Here is a 21,265-nt window from a genome sequence, read left to right on the forward strand (position 1 = left end):
AAAGAAGATGCAGAGAGGAGGACAGCAGGTCCCTTTAAATTTGCTACTCAATAAATCCCCAGAAACGCGCCCAGAAATCTCGAAACATGGCCTCCAAACCTCAATTTGAGCATGTTACCAAGAATGTTTAGAAATAATCTAGAAAGCATCTTATCATGGACAATGTTTAGAAATCAGCACGCAGCAAGAAGATATTTTGAGTCGTGAACCGCGGCCACACAGGGACGCAAAATGAAAATGTGCGGTCACGGTACGATTCCGCTGCGAAGAGCGGGGTCTCGAACGGATGCCGTGGGTCCGAAAACAGGTCGGAGCGGCGAGGGCCCTCGCAAGAATGCCTCCACCCACAAAGGAGGAAGGTTACAAGGAATATCCAGACACCCTAGGTGAGTGCACTACACTGTAAGAAAAAATGTGGAAAAAAAGAGAAAATCGCGGGTTTTGTCCTACAGCCCAGGGAGTCTCTTCGTTTAGCTGTTTACGTGTGGCGCCCTATATACCGCCGCTAGCGGACACGGATACGTCGGGTGTACATTCTGCCCTGTCGTCTGCATTCTGGCGACGGCGTCGACGCCGATAGCTAAACCGTTCTTGGTTGCGCAGTGGCTGTCGCGGATCGGAAATCCCCCCTCCACCTCAGTAGAACTGATCTGGACCCCTGCTCACGCTGGGCTGGGAGGTAATGAGGCGGCCCATTATGCTGCTCGAGGGTTCACGTTCCGAGCCGGCCCCAGCCTCGTCCCCTCGCACGGTGCCATATCAACAAAAGATAACCTACTCAGCTATCACGACATAGCGACCCATTTCCGCCTTGCCCGCCGTGTATATCCCCCTGCTCACGCAGTCTCGACAACGTGCAAGAACGCACGTGGTGCCTTCTGGAGACAGGCAGCCTCCCCTGTTGCGCGCTGCTCCGTCGCATTCACCCACCCCTATTTCCCTCGAACTGCCCATCATGCGGCATTCCCGCCACCTTGTCCCACACCATGTGGGCTTGTCCCAATGATCCTTTTCCCTCCATCACCTGCGACGAGCACTGGGAGAGGGCGCTGGGCAGCTCTGATCCGGAGGTTCAAGCCTCCCTGACGAATAGGGCTGCCATTGTCACCGCCAGGCTAAACCAGCGTCCACCACGTCCCCGTAACAGAGCTTGGCTAAATAAAGTTTACGTCCTCCTCGCTGATCGGGCGTACACGGCGACTCTGTGCAACACCGCCCCTGCAGTGTGCTGCTTCCTTGTCTTCTCGCTGTATTTTTTTTATCACCAAGTGCTCGCCAGGCAAACGCACGGCTCGCCGTCCGTGTGTTTGACACACATTCTATGGAGGTTGCTGTATGCTTGCTGCGTGCGAGTCGCCTGCGCCCTGCTCAACGTTACCACCGCATTTGTGGACGCTTTCTAATGACGCCCCAGATTAAAAGAGGACAGCGATGATAATACACATCCCGTTTCTTCATCCACGAGACAGGACCTAAGCATATTGGTGCACCAGCTACCAACAAAAGGCCCACGTCCGGTAGCCTTCCGGCTGGCATACCCAAATGGTTTCCAGACCAGGGGTGTGCTCTTCGCTAAAAGAGCGAAGGTAAAGCAATGAGTGTTATTACTCAACCATTCACGCCGTACTGTTTCGCTATACGTGCTGTTTTTGTTCCTGGAAGTTATTCTAGTACTTTTTACTCAACTTCAAATTAATTAAAAGTAGCACGTACATAGGTTGCATTGACAAATAACAAACACAGGTGAGGCTCACGCATTTCTGTGGGTTATCAAAAACAAACAACTGGCTCATTATCCGTACTTGCATTCTCTATCATCAGTATTTTAAATACTGATTTTAGCTGAGAGAACGCCAAACACAGGCTGATAATGATCATGTCCATCGATGATGAAGAAACCCTGCCGCATGTGCAGGTGCTGATGAGTATGTACAGAGGAAGAGGAAACGCGGAAGTCGCCTTCCAGAATTGTCCATCGCCGTGAGTGTGGTAAACAATGCTCACACTGGTTTCCCCCCTCGGCTGGAAGTGGCCTCCTGGCCGCAAGTCAGCCAAGTGAATGACACTAAAACGTTTTTATTCTTCATACATGGTCAATTACCGTGCCACGACGGCGGTGATGTGGGGAAGGATCTGCTGGACTGACTCAGTAATTCACTGGGGAGGTTTCTTTAACAATTCGGTAGGGACCAATAAAGCGGTGCGGAAAGTTTTAAAGAAGTCCAGGAATTCGAAGAGAAGTCCAAAGAAGCACCTTTGCTCCCGGTCGAAAACGAACAGAGCGATAGGACGAGTAGTAGCGACCTTTGCGGACCTCCTGGTGTGCTTCAATGCGTAACCGAGCCAACTGATGGCAATGTGCGAGCCTTGAAATATACTGCTCGTAAAGTAGTGTATTAGAAGATACAGGTGCAGAGAAGAAAGTTGGGTCAACGATAGAGGAGGGTCAGCGGTCAAATACGAAAAGGAACTGGGAAAATCCAGTCGTTCGTTCTACTCCAGTATTGTACGCGAATGCGACAAATGGGAGGATCAGGCCCCAATTGCGATGGTCAGGGCTGTTTTACATGAAAATCATGTCTGAGAGGGTTCGATGAAATCTTTAGGTTAAACCGTTCGTCTGGGGGTGATAGCCTGAGGTTGTTTTGGGAACGGTATCGGAAGCACGCAGATCTTCGATGACGCTGGAGGGGAAAGTCCTGCCGCGGTCACTAAGGTGGATGCGTGGTGCTTCGATCATGGCGAAAACTTATGTGACGCAGGACGAAGTCTGCCACTTCTGTAGCTGTACCGGAACGTACTGGCGCTGTTTCTGCGTATCGCATCAGGTGGTCCATAGCGGTGCCAATCCACCTATACCCCGACTCTGACCAAGGCAAGGTCCCGTACAAGTCGATCTCAATAGTCTCGGAGGGCGCGAACGGGCAAGACAGAGGATGCAGCAAGCCGGCAGGTGGAACTGAGGGTAGCTTACGGTGCTGACAGGACAAGCGCACAAGCTGACGTATTTATCCACAGTCGCCGAGGGGTCAAGCCAGAAGTAGCGACCACGAACGCGGTCGTACGTATTTTCGAAACCAAGATGCTCAGTGGTCGCTGCGTCATGACACGCTTTCAAAATTGATTGGCGGAGAGAACGAGGGACGACAGGGACCCACATGTGTCCAGTCGGATGATAATTGTGCATGTAAAAAGTACGCCTTGGAAATTTGCAGTTCACGTCGAGCCCGGCCGTTTGGAGATGAGACACGGCTGGTCAACTGATCAATGAAGGGGCCTCAATACATACGCGCACGTCGCAGAGACGGCAAATAGGGAAGTCCGACGATGCTCTGAGAGGTAACGGGTGCGAGAAAACACGTTGACGTTGGGAGCTCCGGAACAACTGGAGACGCCGGGGAGGACAATGGGCAACGCGATGGAGTGTCTGTGTCAAGGTGTTTCTTGTCTTACTTGTAGGTGACCGTAAGGTTATATTGCCGGAGGCGTAGAATACTGCAGCCCCGGCGTCGGGACAAATTTCGGAGGGAGGACAGCCAGCAAAGCGCATGGTGGCCACCTGGTGGCAAAGCGGCGACCATGAACGTTTGGGGTAAAAGTTTGTAACGCTCACACGACGGCAAGACGTAGCTGCTCCATTAGTGTGTAATTTCTTTCAGCCGGCGTTAGTGAGCGGCTTGCGTAAGCAACAGCGCTGTCCTTAAAGTGCGAGTTTCTCTGAAGTGGGACAGTACCTATTTTAAAGGAGCCATGAAGAGAAAATGCAAGTTGGTTTTATTCGAAAGATTTCGTGTTTTATAGTGCCCCCAGCGCTTGTCCGGATACAAACGGTGCTTTATTCACTGAGAAATTAAACAATTTAGGTTAAAATTTTGATTTTCCCACTCAATCGTGCGTTTTCGTGGTCCCTAATGACATCACAGGAACCGACCGCTCTGCAGCCTAGAGTACCTTCATTCACGCATCCGCCGTACAGGGTAGAGACACGTATACGCTGGCGCCGCCATTTTCGGTTGCTCGCTGGCCGCCGAAGCAAGTAATTGTGTCAAAACCGCGCTAAAATTATCGCCGCAACGCGGTTTACTGAAGAAGTCTGAATCATATTGTCTGTTTTGCGTTGCTAGGTCTCGTGGGAAACGAAAAGAATAACGTGTTGAGCACGTTGGCCCAATTGCGGCGGCACGGGACCGTTCAAAGGTTGTCTCCACCCTGTACAGCGGTGTTGTTTGTTCCCTCGTTTCTTTACGTTCCGTAACCTAGATGGCGCCACCATACCGTGGCAAGCTTTTGGTTCGTTTTTTACCGCATTTAAACCTGGCTTGTTTTTGTTCTGGGAGAAAATATTCGTTCCCTGAAACAGTGCTCGCTCGACAAATGGGGTCACGTAAGACACCGTTGCTTGCGTCAATCGGCCAGTGTCGTCTGAGACAACCCCAAGCCCCGTAGCAGCTAAACCAAACATGCTGTGCGCAGTACGAACAGCAGAACGCATCAGTACTTCTATGTTTACATGTGCTTTCGTAACTTCCACTGTTTGTCCCATCATTCTTATTCTTTTTAAAGAATGTGCCCTACATTTAAGCGCAAATCGCTCGTTCGTCTAGTTTGTAAGCTGTACCTAATTTGCGTCTGCTTCTGCCAGCCTCCGCCAATCGCAGAGCTTAGCTCATCTGACATCATAGGTTCTGTTGCGGGAAATGAGCTGGTGGGTCGCATGACCATTCCCGTTTTTCTAATTATGTAGCTTATTTGAGCGAAGTTTACGTTAAAAGTGGTGTCAGTATGATTCTAACGAGACAATCTTTTGAATGAACCAAACTTGTGTTTTCTCTTCATGGCTCCTTTAAGCCCAGTTGCATCTGTGTGAAGTATGATGGGCTTTGTGTCGTCGAAATGACTGAGCACTGGTCTAGACGTGAGGGCCGATTTAAGTTCTTCAAAAGCAGGTTGGCACTTAATCGACCAGACGTAAGGTGTGCAATACTGCAGGAGCTGGTTCCAAGGGGATGCAATGGTGGCAAAGTTCCGGATTAACCGACGGAAATACGACGCTAGCTCCAGAAACTCCAAAGCTCCTTCACTTGAAGTGGTTGAGGAAAGTGTAACACTGCAGATACTTTGGCGGGGTCGGGTCGTGTGCCTTTTTTGCTCACTATGTGACCCTGCACCTGGATTGTTTTGCTACAAAAGCGGTATTTCTTCAAGTTCAGCTTACGTCCGGCATTTTAGAGGCACGTGAGGACTGCATCCAGACGCCATATGGATGCTTAGTAACTGCCACTCCCCCCCACCCCGCATTTTTTTTAAACATTTACGATTGGTTTACTTGAAGCTCGTTAGATGGTACGCAGTGTCATCTCTACACTCTTTCAGGTAGTGCATCTTCGCTGCGACGGATATGACGGATCCGCTTTTAGCGCCGCCTGCGCTGCCTTTGCGTTGAGATGCATGGTTGCAGATGATCTGCGCGTAAATGCAACGGTTGTATTAAAGGGACACTGAAGTGATATGTAAACATTGCGGGATTACTAGCGCAAATTGTAGTCCGGAGTCCCCAGGCCATGTTTCGACCACTCTAGGCGCGTTTACGCGATTTTATTTAGTAGAAAAACTAATTCGAAAACGCTGTCCTCCTCTCTTTACGCTCGCCCATTTTCTGTGGCGTTTTCGTGTGACGTCAGGAGGGGATGAGCTGGCAATTGGCTGCGCCACGGCTGCGCTACTGCACGGCTCCCCGGCCGACAGAGCCAGTCGGCCCAGCGTTTCGTCCGCCGGCCGCCGGCGGGTCGTCGCAATCAAGGAGGTTAAAAAAAATTGCTTGGTCGCAATTCGTTCGCTTAGTTGAAACGAAGCCAGGACACGTTTGTGAATGGAAGAATGTGCCTTTCTTTACTTGGTTTGTTTGTACACTGTATCTAGCTCCAAGTCAAGGTCGCTTCACACAAGCGCTGCACATGCGACGCTTCGCTGACTGGTACGCCAGTAGGAAAATATAAGGCCTCTTGAAGGCGGCAGAAGAGTCAGCGAAGTCAATATAGGTACTAAGCAAATAAAATCAACTGATATTTTTACCGTACAGCGTAAAACTAGGGCGCGGGAAGCACTTTTTTGCGCTGGGCGAACAAGCACAGCGGTCAGCAGCACGACTACGCATCTGCGAACGCTTTTCCGTCTACGAAATGCAATTGCTAGACGTGAGCTACTGTGGAAACTCGGGCGACGCTTACTGCACGATCGCAGTACAACAAATAGTCACCTAAGCGGCTTGAAATGCCAAAACTAAATAAAAGTGTAAACCGGTTGTACAATATATACCCTATATTAGCAAGGCATGTGCGTCCCGCTCCGTGGCCTAGCGGTCTGAGGCGCTGGGAATTCTCTGCAAATGTTTTGCGAGTCACGAGTTCGAATCCCCGCGGGTACGTGCTTTTTTTTTTTGTAAGTTAACTTTTTTGTTTTCCGCCGATGTTTTCTATATTGAGTTCACCTTTTTTGGGGCCGCAACGTTCATGGCTACACGAACTAGTTCACAAAACGCGCGCAGGCTGGCACTGGCGCGCTAGCGAGTTCTCGTTGGCGTGCTGTTGCCATAAGCACCGACTGCTTGCAGGCAGTGGGCACAGGCCAGAATGAACAGACCCTTGGCCTGGTGCGAACACGCTTTTTACGATACAGGCATGAGGGAGGCAAGCTCCAAATATGGGGGAAAAGCGCATGACATTTGGGCGTCTGCGGGTACGCGGAGGGCGTTCATGCATTGCGTAGGTCTCGGCTAGTGAATGCTACGACTACAAGCGGTCCTGGGAGGCTTATCTTGTGCATTTTACAGCCGACAACATGGCAGAAGCGCGGTACGATGATTACTGAGATATTGAGAATGCCCATCCAACAAAGCCATTGGTTATGTTTTACAGAACCGAAACCGAAACCAAAACTTGTGTGATTGCTAACCTTGGGCATCGTCCAATCCCGGCGCCCCTCCTCTCAACGTCACAGCCTTAGTTGGTGCGGCCGCCGCAAACCGCGCATGGTAGTTTTTCTTCTTTCGCGCTTTGTAAAATAATTACCGATTTGTCAACCGGATAAACGATGAAAAGTGTGCTAATTTGAGCCAGTCTACGCAGTGCCAGCAAAAACGGGAGCTTGACAAATTCACTTCAGTGTCCCTTTAAGGTGAGGGGATTAACAGCAACTAACAACTAAGACTAATACCCACTAGCTATTCTCAAACGGCCGCGTTGGATGTTGGTGATCTCGTGCATCGGGGAACGCCTGGGAGAAATAAAGGCGGCACGCTAATGGAATCGTTGTGACTTGCTCAGTGAACGGCGGCGCGTTCGCGCTGAAAGCGAAGACGGACCCCCTCCCGGTACGAATGGAAGAAATCGCGCATACAGTTGGCGTCATGTCCTGCTAACCGTAGTTTTGGAGCTCGGTAGATGATGTCTTGGTTATTTTAGCGAATTTCAAATGCGTGCACACAAGCACAGTAACCTACCTACTTGTAGTGCCTCGATCGTCAAACCGATCAGCTCGTTATTCCTTTCTGGCATAACAAGCCTTGCTGGCGTAGCGCCGCCAAAGGAGGAACGTTTCTCCAGTAGCTCACAAAAAGTTGTAAATCTTCCTTCTCTTCCATGGGAAGAAACCCGCTCCTCCCTCCCTCTAAAAGAAACACTGAAGTGATTTGTAAACATTGCGGGATTACGAACGCAAATTCTAGTCAGTAATCTGTAGGCCATGCTTCGACCACTTTCACTGCGTTTACGCGACTTTATTTACTACAAAATCAATTCGGAAATTATGTCCTTCTCTTTGCATCCTCGCCCATTTTCTGTGGCGTTTCGTATGACGTCAAAAAAGAAGGCTTGGTTTGACTACGCTACTGCACGTCCCTCCGATTCTCCGACAGAGTCAGTCAGTTGAAAATAAGCTACGACACGTTTGTGAATGCAAAATGCGCCTTTAGTTTGTTAGTTTGTACACTGTATCAAACTCCACGTCCAGATGGCTCCACCCACTGCACAAGCGCACATGCTATGCTTCACTGACTGGTACGCTACTAGGAGCATCTAAGGCCAATTGAAGGCGGGAGAAGAGTCAGCGTAGATAGTTTAGATACGAAAGAATTAAAATCAACCGCAACTTTTCCCGTACAGCATAAACCCAAGGTTGCGTACACTTCTTTTTGGGTTGGGTGAACTATCACAGCGGTCAGCAGCACGACCACACATCTGCGAAAGCTTTTTCGTCTAAGGAATGCAGTCGGTAGACATGAGATATTGTGGGAATTTGGGGGACGCTCATTGAACGAGCGCTATACAAGAAATAGTCATCTAAGCTTCTTAAAATATGTGAAACCTAAATGAAAATGTAAACTGGCTATACCTTATGTACAGTACATTTCAGTCTATAGCATCGCTGACTTGTGGCCACGTGTTCGGTACTGGAAAAATCGTGCTATGCACATTGCACTGTGAGAATCCGACGCGTCAGGCTTTACTTGACGAGCGCCACAGCGCTTCCACAAAGTTTATCCCGGGTATAAATTTACATTGTGTTCTTTTAACTAGTAAGGAAGAGGTTACATCTGAATTTGAAAATTATTATAAGCAACTATCCAGCGGTACCTTCGATCCCATTGATAATAACCTTTTTGGACATTTCGTCTCCCTGGTAGACCCATCGACAGATGACGACAGTTGCATTATAAGCGGCCATATTACTCTAGAAGCGATTGAGGCCGCAGTCCATCAGCTTCCGGTCTCCAAAACCCCTGGCCGCAAATGACTCCCCGGAGAGTTTTACAAAGTTTTTAAGTCTATTTTATGTCCAGTTTTATTGGAGCTTTTGAATGCTATCCGGATGTTCTCTTCCGACGTCACGCAGGAAAAGCCATACAGTACTGATTTCAAAAAGTAAAGACTGTGAAAAATTGCGATCTATGGTTAGCTTCGGACCGATCACGTTGACTAATGTTGACAACAAAATTTTTCCGAAGATATTATCTAATTGTCTGCAGTTTGTCATGTCTATACTCATTGGCCAGCATCAAACATTTGGACTACTTGACCGATCAATACAGACGAATTTAAACATAGCTCCAACCGCCCTTTCGTTCTTTAAAAATTTCAATGGGTAGCTTGAACTCCTGAAGATAGATCTTTCAAAAGCGTTTGATCGTGTCTCCGCTCATTTTTGCCTTTTGTTTTGTTTTTCTGTAAGTGCGGGCCAACGCTGGTTCGGTCGTTTTCAAAGGAGTACGCCTCTGTTACAGCAACTGCGCTACCCACCTAATTGTTAATGGTCACCTTTCAAAGCCCGTGCCTATACATTCGTCAGTAAAGCAAGGTTTCCCGCTATCGCCTTTACTTTTTGCACTCTACAGCCGACAACTTTATGTCGGAGTGTGCTCCAATGCAGTAGCAAACAAGGTTTACATATGCTCATAACTGAACTTTAACTACTGGTGTATGCTGACGATTTGGCCTTTTTCTGTAGCGATAAACCAAGTATTGATAAAGATATTTCTGTGACAAACAAATTGGGGTTCGTTTCTGGTGCTTAACCAAACTTTTTGAGGAGCTCAGCACTTCGGTTCGGTTCATGGCCAACAACACCAACCGAGTATGCTAGCATCCAAAGGTCTTGCGTACCACCTAAATATCCCGGCGTTCCGCTAGACTCCTACCGGCAAAGCGCCCGATATTGGCGGGGGCGTACTGAGGGACTTCATAGTTATTCGCAGGCTTTCGGTCCGCATAACCGATGGATTTTTAGGAGGTACCAGGCATTTAACGTGTTCTTGGCATCCACATATGTCTATGGAATGCAAATTCTTTATTGCGCTCGGAGTCACATACAGCGGTTCCATTGGGTTGTCGCAACATTTGCGTGTTCGTCTACAATGGATCCAATGAGGCGTGACAGCCTTTTTAGACAGGTTTGCGCTGGCGGGCTGGGCTTAACCCATCTGTTTATACGGCAAATAGTTGCATGGTTCTTTTTTTTTGGCTCTCCACCCACCCGGGTATTCCTTTTTTTTTGCAAGTTAACCTCGCCTATGTTTTGCCTAATCTTGTCGTCCCATCATCATTCTCTACCAGACCTTGTTTGTGGGGGTTTATGCATGAAGTGTACACGTCAAGGCATTGCGTATACAGGTTTGCCAGTTTTTCAAGTACAATTTCTCCTCCATCCTTCAAGAGGTCTGCTGTTATCTGATCCTCACCAGGTGCTTTGCCCCCTTTCATTTCTTTCGAAGCCTTCCTTACTTCTTCGGTCGTTACTGGTGGGATGTCTATCTCCTCTGAACTACTTTCTCGTTCGGCATTATTCTGGATGTCATCCTAATTCATAAGAAAGGTGACATGAAGGACCTGAAAAATTACAGGCCGATCAGCTTACTGTCAGTCGTCTACAAGGTACTTACCAAGGTAATCGCTAACAGAATTTCTGCAACCTTAGATTTCAGTCAACCTTAAGGGCGAGCAGGGTTCCGTAAAGGTTATTCGACAATAGACCATATTCACACGATCAATCAGGTGATAGAGAAATGCGCTGAGTATTCTGAACCCCTATATATAGCCTTCACAGATTATGAGAAAGCATTCGACTCGGTCGAAACCCTAGCAGTTATTCAGACATTACGGAACCAGGGAGTAGATGAGCATTGTGTAAAAATACTAGAGAATATCTACAATGGGTCCACAGCTGCCATCATCCTCCATAAGGAGAGCAGTAAAATACCTATAAGGAACGGCGCCAGACAAGGAGACACAATCTCTCCAATGTTATTCACAGCATGTTTACTAGAAGTATTCAGAACGCTGGATTGGGAATAGGTGAGAGTAAGGGTTAATGTAGAATACCTCAGTAACCTCAGATTTGCTGATGACGTTGCCTTGCTAAGTAACTCGGGGGACGAATTGCAAAGCATGCTTTCCGCACTAGACGAACGGAGTAGAACCGTGGGCCTGAAAAGTAATATGCAGAAAACTAAAGTAATGAATCAAAAACCTCGGGACAGCACAACAGTTTGGGATAGGGGGCGAATTAGCGGAAGAGGTAAAAGAATATATCTACTTAGGACAAGTTGTGACCCCGGATCCCAACCATGAGGCAGAGATAATTAGAAGGATCAGAATGGGGTGGAGTGCATACGGCAGACATTCTCAGATAATGAATAACAGCCTGCCATTGTCCCTGAAGAAGAAAGTGTATAACAGCTGCGTCTTACCGGTACTCATCAACCGGTACTCATCAAGAGTGTTCAACTTAAATGGAGAACGACTCAGAGGGCAATGGAGCGGAAAATGATAGGTGTAACATTAAGGGACAGGAAGAGAGCGGAGTGGGTCAGGGAGAGAGAGAGAAACAACATCTTTATTGCCTGCGAGAGGTTACCTACTGTCGCCGGCCTCCTGGTGGGGGGAGGCAGCGTGTTCGGCCGCTGGCGTTCAAGGGCCGCCAGCGCAAGCTGAACGGCCGCCCGCTGTAGGTTACAGTCTGTGCTGGCCACCGCACTGGCAAGGCGTGTATTACGGACATACTGGTAGAAATTAAGAAGAAGAAATGGACATGGGCAGGGCATGTAATGCGCAGGCAAGATAACCGTTCGTCATTAAGGGTAACAGAGTGGATCCCTTGAGAAGGCAAGCGTAGCAGGGGTCGGCAGAAAGTTAGATGGGCGGATGAGATCAAGAAGTTTGCAGGGACAAATTGGTCACAGCTGGCACAGGACCGGGGTAATTGGAGAATAATGGGAGAGGCCTTTGCCCTGCAGTGGGAATAGATAGGCTGGTGATGATGATGATGATGACGTGTTCTTTGTGACGGTGTTGAGGTGTAGTCGACGCATAACCGTCCTGTGCCACTTTTTTCTTGACTAGCACTACTGGAGAGGCCCATAGTCTGCAAAAACATTCAATGACGTCCTTCGCTAGCACCTTATGAACTTTTAGATGCAATGCATCTCTTGCTCGGGGCTACGTCCGGCGTCCGTCTGTTGTCCGCACCTCTCCGCATACACTATGAAAAAAAGAAATAGCGGCGCCCGGTTTCGATCCCACGACTCTCTGGCCGCAACGGGAGGTACGCGGTGCTCTCCCCACTGCGCTACAAAACCGGGACAGGAGCAAGTGCTACGAATGCGCCTTATGTCCTTGACTCTTCAAACTACGTCAAGAAGCTACTGATGCAACGAAGGCACGCGGAGCTGAACGTCAACGGAAACGACGAACTGAAAACTTTAGAGGAGGATGTTGAATTTCCCGTGGTAAAGCTGTGGCGGGAAGCGCCACGCGCCTTGCAGCTCAACCAGCCCCGTCTGCAGCGCCTCTGATGCTGATTGTGGCAGGATTTCCCTAGGGATTGGCCAACCAAAGAATCCATCCCGAGATAGCTTCGCGTTCAACCACCGTCGTCATCTTCCCGTATAGGAACAGATGAAGAAGGAGAACAATACAAAGCTGCGAAGAGGAGGGCGTGTACGTTGCTCTCGCCCCGTCCGCAGCACTTCTGATGCTGATTGTGGCAGGATGCCCCTAGGGATTGGCCAACCAAAGAATCCATCACGAGATAGCTTTGCGTTCAACCACCGTCGTCATCTTCCCGTAAGGGAACCGCCGAAGAAGAAGAAGAAGAAGAAGACAAAGCTGTGAAGAGGAGGACGTGTACACTGCTCTGAGCCGGTGCACCAATGTCAACAACCTTTACCTCACCAACGCTGACGGAGACTACCGATCCTACCACAGAGACGACAAAATCGACAAGAACATGATGGACGAGTTTTGGCGCCTCGAGAACCACCGCCTACTCACCGTAACACAACAGAACTTGCGTGCCTTTGCCACCGGTGTGGACCCGGACGCGGAATTCCCTCTGGCGCTAGGAAACACCAGACAACTCAACATAACGGCAACACAATGGAACCACACGGAACCGCCACGACGCTTCGCATCGTCATCAGGGTTCCCCACGAGAAGATGGTGCAATTTTTTTTGTTGGATAATTGGCCGCTCTGCACAGGAGACTCTGTAAGGGCGTTTGTAAATGGGGTTTGCGCTGCCGGTATTAATTGGGTGTGTGACTGACAAGGCTTTCCCGAAAGGGCGATTGTTGAGACTGAAAATTTCCCAAAAGGGAGCCAGAAGACGGCGGAGTTCATCGGGTTGGGCAGGCTGTAAATCTGGTGCCAAAATTTGTGCAAAATATTTTTTTTCGGTGCACTCACATCCAGAATATGAGGGCCAGTATTTTGTTGACAGTCAATGGCCAATGCCGAAACAACGTCTTAATCTAAAGAGGAGAGAATGCCAGTGATGACGGCTTGAGGCAGAAGTAAGGTAGAGAAGCTGATATTTTGAAAGGGAAGAGAAGTACCAGTTAGCGCGATCGTGACGACTGTGTCGTCACGATGGCGGCTTTTGACTACACCATCTCTAAGACCTGGTTCCATGGACACACTACAGCTCTGAATGTCTCGAAAAAGGCTCGCGTAGCCACCAACACAAGCGCTGGTTTACAGTCACAGGGTCAAGAAGAAATCGAGATAGCGGGAACTTTTCTTATTGGTCGGGAGGGGTCAATATGCGCGGCCACCCGTCTCTCATTCTATCATGCTTGTGTAACATGTACAGTTTATTTCTTGTGTCAATCAGACTTAGTTATCGGGGTCAACTGCATCATATATTACCGCGTTCTGAGCAAACAAAAGTCCCTGTTGGCCACTGCGCGGCGTTCCGTGTTGTGGTATTCTGTGTCAGTCTGTTTTCTCCGCAATTTGACACGATAAGCAGCCAAACAATTCAGCAGTTCACGTGTGATGTGTTTTTCACTGCCGCCAATGTCGGTTCTGCATAAATAACTGGCTGGAAAATCAAGGGCACCTACATTACTCACAGAGCATCCCCATACAGGCGCAGATTCTGTTGTTGAGTTTACATGGGTGACTGCAGGACATCTGTCGTCTGTTAGTAGTTTTGAGCCCGCACAACGTAAAATGTTTAAATGGCTCAGTGCTTCGAATATTCGGAAGCTGGGGCCGAGAAAAACAACGTTAAAAAAAAGAAGTGCCCAGCCTTGAACACGACAGGCGGTATTGTGTTTCTTCTACATTTTTGCTCCAGGTTTCTCTAAGAGATATATTTTCCAATCGCACTATAGTGTTTATATTTCTGTATTTGTATTGTATTTGGTATTCATGTGATGATGTCATACGAAGGGTAACCAACTGCCGCATCCTAACCTGGTACGGATAAGGATGTCCAATTGATTACTAATATTCATGCCAAAGCACTTTTTTACAAGTGCCGAATAGCACCAACCATGCAATGTCCTGTATCTCCATCACAATGCCGAATTAGCAAAGCTTACAAATTTATTCCTTATAATAGTGTAAATTTGAAGTATTGGTTAAAAGAGACGAAGTAAGTAAAAATGTTCTCACAACAACAAGCCCCCACAAAGTGTTCTAAAATAGCCCAAAAGTAGACTTATTTTGCTACTCATCGGGAAGTCTGAAATGACAAAGCTCCACATGAAGAGAAACACCGTAAGATTAGTCGGCAATTGTTCAAAATTCTATACATTTTCTGCTCCATTAGGCTGGTCTGTTCATGAATATTAAAGCTGACATAAGGGCATGTAGGCAAGAGAGAAAAAATTAATGAACGTAAGCTTCGCCTGCATTTATTTACAACATAGTTCTGGTTGTCATTCCTGTAAGACGTGGAGGGGAATCAAAAGAATACCCGGTAAATGTCTCTTCAAGAGTTCTTGGTGCTACCCAGAGCCACGCAATACGTTACATGCAGCCTGTCTTCTGCTAACATTGTGTGCCATCGAAATGTTTCCAGATCGCCTCTGCTGCAGAAAAAAGAATTTTGGGCTTGGTTAATAAATAAGCGGAGTGCTTTTGTTCTTTTGCCATCGACAGATGGGCGATTAGGCCATGTGGTACCTCCTGCATATAATTAAATATGCAACTTTATGAAAGCTTCACCGTGCAATTCTAGTGGATCCCGTCGCACGTCGGCGTAGCGGGAAACGAACATGCTGACAGCTTAGCCAAGGACGTCTTATCGCCTACAAGGACGGCGCAAGCGCGATGCGATTTCTAATGCATACAGAAACAAACCATTCGAGAGCATTTTAGGCAGCTGTGGCGACCAGTACACCAACCAGTCGTGACGAAAGGTCTGAAAAGAGCCCAAGCCTGCCTGCTCCACCCAGTAAGAAGAGACTCAGCCCGTACACCAGCTTGGCTACATAAAATCAACCTTTTTTCACCCCATTTGTGCCCATCGTGCAGCATGACTGTTGGCATTGATCACTACATTATGAAGTGCTCCAAAACCTACCATTAGCGGATGAACTTTTTCCGCGATCTCCAGAAGCTGGGAGTGCCCCATGCTACATCGGAGGACATTATTTTTCCTAGGGACAAGTGGATTGTGCGAAGAGAGGTGTCTCCTCTCCTACTCGGACTCTTGCAGTGCACAGGACTGAGTGAGGTGTGGTGACTTTGCGTGTCTCTGATATCGTATTGGGGACGATAAGGCGGAGCAATTGTCGGCAGCTATACAAGGCTAAGTCCGCCTCATTCAACAATACATACTACTACTGCTACTATGGCACACGGCCCCGCGTAGTACGGAGTGCCCGTAGGTTGCCAGAAGGCAGAACGGTGTTCTGTGCCGCGTGACTACCCTCGCGCGCCGAGCCCATACGCTACTCATACTGAAGCTGCGCATGATGATTATTATAACACGTGCTAGCGGTTGTCAAAGGCATGGCTGCTACAATTATAATATGCCATAGTTTGTTGTTACATCTAACTCTCACCAATACTCCTTGCGTAGCCCGTAGCATTTCAAACGGCTGGGGTCCTCCGCCCCTCAAAGCGTTGCACGCAATTAAACACTGACATGGGGTCTTGGAAACGAATTACTAATGTGATCATCATGTTTTGGCGCCCGCATATGGCTTTTTCGTCGCCCTGAGACACGTTGGTGAAAACGTTTGTTTTACTGGTTTATAATGGCTTACAGTGTATTCGAAAATGCGACAAAGTAGCAGATCCATAAAGATTAAATTCCTTTAGATACTTTGTGACCCTTCGCAGCGGGAACAGCACGTGTTCTGTCATGGTGACGCGGTGGTTAAAGGCCAACTGTACAGAAACTTTCGGCCTCTTAGAAACCTTATTTTTGTATAGTCTGCCTAAAAAGACGTCAAGATGCAAAAAAATGACAGATGAAATACGCGTATTTACGGCGCAAACGGCCATCAAAAATCGTCGATTTTGAAACAGAAACTGAGAGGCCATGGTTATTACGGCCAAACTGAAGTGACCTCGCAAGTAGCCTTGGCGGCACCCAGCGGCAGCAAGCGGCCGGCCTGCCGGAGCAAACCTGCCCGCAGCGCTTCGCTCTCGCAGCAGCCCTACGCAAAACACTGCCAGCGGAGCTCGACAGGTTCTCCTGGTTGACCGAACCAAAAAGAACCCGGCTAGCTGAAATGTGGTTTTCGCTTCCTGGCTGTTTGCGCGTTTCTCCGGCAGGTGCAACGTCACCTGCGACGGAACTATTTTAAATTTTTATAACAGATTGTGCAGTTTAACGATAGGGTAACCAGGAATTGGAGGCCCCCAAGAAGTGAGGGGAAGCCAAACGCAACGCGTGAGCGCGGGGCGAGTTTTAGAAGAGGGGCTTCCCCAACAGCCCCTCGGCCATTGGGCTTTGTCAAGCTGCAAAAGTGGATTTTACAAGACGAACCATCTACTAGTGGACAATAAACTGATTTGAACTGATCTGAGCCCGCAACCAGCTTGCATTGCTCTGGTCAGCTCGGGTGTTGGGATCTTAAGGCTTAGAATCGTGGCGGATTTTTAATCGCGCTATCTGTACAATTGCGAATGAGAAACCCTAGCACAACTTTTCGCCGCACTATCATACCCTTTCTTGCATGTAGAAGTTTATTTTCGCGATAATTGCCATTGAGTGATCGGTGACCAAGACACCTGCCGTGGCCTGTTTTGATTCTTCCTAAGATCAATGCGTATGTAGCGCCATCCTTCGGCGCTGCCCGCACCGCACGCCGCGGTGCCAGGTCAGGCCGTCGAACCTCCGCGGCCGGTCAGCGTAGGTTTAGCATCGAAGCAGAAGCCTGATCGCAGCTTTTAAAATCGGCGCTGATAACAATTCCTAGTACAATTTTTTCACCACAGTAACACCTACTTTCTCGCATGTGAAATTTCTTTTTCGCGATAAGATTGCTTTGGAAGAGCATCGCAAGCTGTTGCTACCGTGGTAGGCGCAAGTTCGAGCCGCTTCGTGGGCCATGAGGGCGGATGAGGCCTGCGTGTGCGCGGACCGTCTGCGAGGGCAGAAAACGCTTCACGATTTCCTGCTTTATCCATTTCTTGCGAACGACGCGCGTATTCTACAAATTTACATCAGCGATCGTCGTAGCTGATCCGGTTGATCTGGAATCGAGCCGCACCTTTCGCTTTAGTCGTGGTCACGCGCTGTCTCGCTGGCTGTGGGAGCGACGCAAGGAACGCAGCTTCCTCTTGGGAGCAGCTTTGTGGCTGCCCATATTTCGGCAAAATAGCATACCCGCTAGAGAGAGAGAGAGAGAGAGAGAGAGAGAGAGAGAGAGAGAGAGAGAGAGAGAGAGAGAGAATAACTTTATTTCTGACGAGGCTCAGTCCTAGCGAGTGTCCCTCAGGTGAGGGAGCCGCGCCAGGTAATCCTGAGCCCTAGCAACGGTCAGGAGCTGTAGCTCGGGCGAGGAGCTCCCGCTCACCTCCAGCCAGGTAGTGGGAGGGTTGGATAAATAAAGCGGGGGAAAAGAGGGGCATTCCCAAATAGCGTGTGGCGTGGTATCTCGAGCGCCACATGCCGGGCAGTTTGGGCGGGGATATAATGTGGGATAGATGTGGTGGAGGACGTGTCTGGTGGGGAGGGAATGGGTCTGTAATTGTCGCCATAATCTGTCCAAGGGTGAAGGAAGAGACGTGTGAGGGGGCGGTAGTTGTAGCCCAAGGACACCTTGGGTTCTGTGCATACGCAGTACGGCGCCCGAAGCCGCTCGGGGAACTCACAGCGTTGCAGCACCCTGTTTTAAAGCTCTCTATCAAAACACATTTCACGGTGTAATCAGTAATGTCCCAGTCGGTGTGGTGGTACGTACTGTACATTCATAGTAAATTTGGCCTACGTGAAATTTTAGTGCAGTTGGACTTTAAAGCGTTCTGGTGCTGAGCCAGACCTGGTGTGTTTAATCAAGGCAAGAGTGCGTGGGTGCTTTTCTGATGGAGGTCAAAAGCGAAAACGTCGAGATATTAGCGCATGTTAATGACACCCATGTAGTCAAAATTTATCCATAGCCCACCATTACGGAACGCTTGATTGTCTAGTGCCAGCTTCGGTGCATTAAAACCTGAAATCTCAATTTGCTATATCTATTTGACATACGTATTACTCATAACTTTGATATTCAAGCGCTGCTATGAAAACGCGCGTAATCCGGCCACATAACATCTACCGCTTGCCTGGGTTTTGAACTTGGTATAGGCTGGCACTTCGGTCGGTAGATAATGTGTGATTTGCGCTTCGCAACAGCTATCTGCAACCGTATCTAGGGTTTAACACTTGGGAGGTTAGCATTTGTTGTAAACACATGAGCACACCACCTTGGCCCCAAAAATTGAGCGAAGCGTGCCCTCATGCGCAAGACTTGAATGTCGAAGCTGTTGTAGGTGATCACTGACGGACACAAAACTGAGTTCTAGTATCCTTGTCGTGTCGTGGTTGACGTCGGTACGTGAAATTTCAGTGGCCTCATGTTGAGCAAGGCGAGAGAGAGCTCGTCGTTTTGATCGAAGTTTTCGTACGCCAAGCTGCAAGCGCGACTTATTGTCCAGCAGATGCTTTGCATGCCGAGCCTCTGAAGTGCGGCCTCTTACACCCCCCCCCTCCCCCAATCAATAATGCGGATCGCGAATGCTGTCGTAACCACACGTAACCTGAATTATGAGCCCAAAACGACGCATGAAACTCTACAGCCAACCATAGCTGCCTCCTACCTGACGCAAACACTTGCGCAACAATCACGCAAGCGAAACGCAGGTAAGTTACGACATACGAACGCACATGCTTAATCTTCGGGGTGGAAGCCCTCCACAATCGTATCTTGCTGGGAACACATAATGGAGTGCTTGATAAAATCCCATCATCCTAGCGGAATATATAAACTATGAACTCTACAACAACCACTATCGTTAGCATACCTCGGCAAAGTTGGACGGGCTCAACTCAGTCACAATTTATTTTGGAATCACGCTCAGCTAAGCCGAGGAGGTACATTGCTTAGCTACTCTTCTACGCTCCTTTAAACTCACACTCGCAGCGAGCGAAAAACTCAGAACTCACTCAGGCTCAGAACTCAAAAGGGACTCGGAACTCAAAATGGACTCAGAACTCAAATGGACTCGGAACTCACTTGGGCTAAAAAATGGCAGCACCTCCACTCCACGGATGATGGCGAGGGTGCGGAGTACGGGGACTCGAAATGACATCCAAGTTGCGCGCCGGGTGACATCGGATTTGCATCTCGACCGTCATTCGATTTGAGTCGTGAGATGCACTCTGAATATTCCCTCAATGAAACTGCAACTCACGGCTCAAATCTAATTTCGCTTGATTTTCACTTGATGGCCGTGTGCGCACAGATGGACGCGGCCGAGCATTAGGCGGTCCTAAGGTTCTCCGCACCGTTACAGGCAAGGGAGTAAGCCGTTTGACTCTCGGGTACTAACTCACGGTCCTAGCCTAACGGGTAAGACAACTGATCTGGTCTACCATACACTGCTCGAATCCTGCCGGTGCCTGTGCGATTTTTTGCGATTTTAAATGCTATGCGCACGGACGCGGACGGACATTGTGCTGTCCTAAGGTACTCCGCACCTAAAATTCAAAATGGACTGAGAACTCACTGGGGCCCATAACCCTAAATGACCTAAGAACTCACTCGGGCTCAGGCGTACTCAACATTACTCAGGATCCGTTGGACTCAAATTCCCTCGGGATCACTCGGGCTCAAACTCACGATGCTGCATAAGCCTCACACCCACTCAAACTCAAAGTCACGCGTGAGTTTGAGTCCAAACGAGTCTGAGGGAGTACGCTGACTTCTGGAAAGGAGCAATGGATTGGAATTGCTCGGCTACTCGATTGCATACCGAAAGTGTGAAAGGAACGAAATTTTGACCCCGAACAAAATAAAAATGAATTTGGGTACCCATTCCGCAACACTCGTAGATTACCGCCCACTACTTGGACAAGACGCACCGAGTTGCGTCCATTCACTGCCACGCTTGCAGTGTTCGTGAAGACCTCGAACCTGTACTGTGTGAGTTACCGTTTTGATAACCCCCGTCTAACCATGAAGACAACCTTGGGACTGCGTGCTTATGCATGCCTGAAACATAGGGACGCCATCACTCCTTGTAATCGACTGCCGGGGTTACACGGACTACAAGGGTCAATTCTCATAGGGTCATAAGGGTTGTAATTTCTCCGTGACTCCGGCCTGAACAAAACTCTATGAGTGTTTTCTTTTACTTTACTCCCGTGCTTGTGCTGTGTTTTTGGGTTTTTCGGTTTCTGTGTGCTTATTTGCGCTTGTTAGTGTTTGTGTGAGTTTTTGTGTCTTCGCTTCTTTCGCTCATTATCACCCCTCCTTTGTTCATATCGAGTAGCGAACAAAGATCGCTGCCAGGATAGTTTCTCCTTATCAATAAATGTATCCGTCCCCATCCTCCCACGGTTGCCGACGAAACAACACGTTGACATAAAGGAAAATGACAGCGTACATACAGAAATGAATAGTATAACTGGCGTGATATGTCGACACCGATACACCCTTCTCAGACGGGTTAAATTATTATTTTACAATGCATTTATGCTGCCAGTTATTAGCTACTGTCATACACTCTGGGGAAGAAAAACTAAGCAAACTAAATGGAAACTTCTTGTAGCGCAAAAACGAGCAATAAGACTTATTGCTAATTCAGAGTGGAAGGCCCATACCGAACGATACTGTGTTGAGTGGACTTAACCATACACGTTCAGACTACTTTCAATCTGCAACACTGCTGTATTTGCCAATAACAGTGCCATGTTGTCTACGTTTCCGCTAGTTCGTCTTGAACCAGCTTACTGTGTACGCCATCCTGCCTTGTGGTCATTGCCATTCT

At 48.5% G+C, this 21,265-nt stretch overlaps 1 long non-coding RNA gene across 1 annotated transcript in view; it reads right to left on the minus strand.

Moving 5' to 3' along the window:
* LOC144166885 (uncharacterized) overlaps positions 1-21,265 on the minus strand; it is a 156,347-nt gene that overhangs the window by 21,317 nt on the left and 113,765 nt on the right. The window lies entirely within an intron of this gene.

The sequence above is a fragment of the Haemaphysalis longicornis genome, unplaced genomic scaffold (assembly GCF_048455015.1).
Source record: "Haemaphysalis longicornis isolate Haplotype H1 unplaced genomic scaffold, Haemaphysalis longicornis Haplotype H1 scaffold_196, whole genome shotgun sequence".
In the NCBI taxonomy this organism is placed as follows: domain Eukaryota; kingdom Metazoa; phylum Arthropoda; class Arachnida; order Ixodida; family Ixodidae; genus Haemaphysalis; species Haemaphysalis longicornis.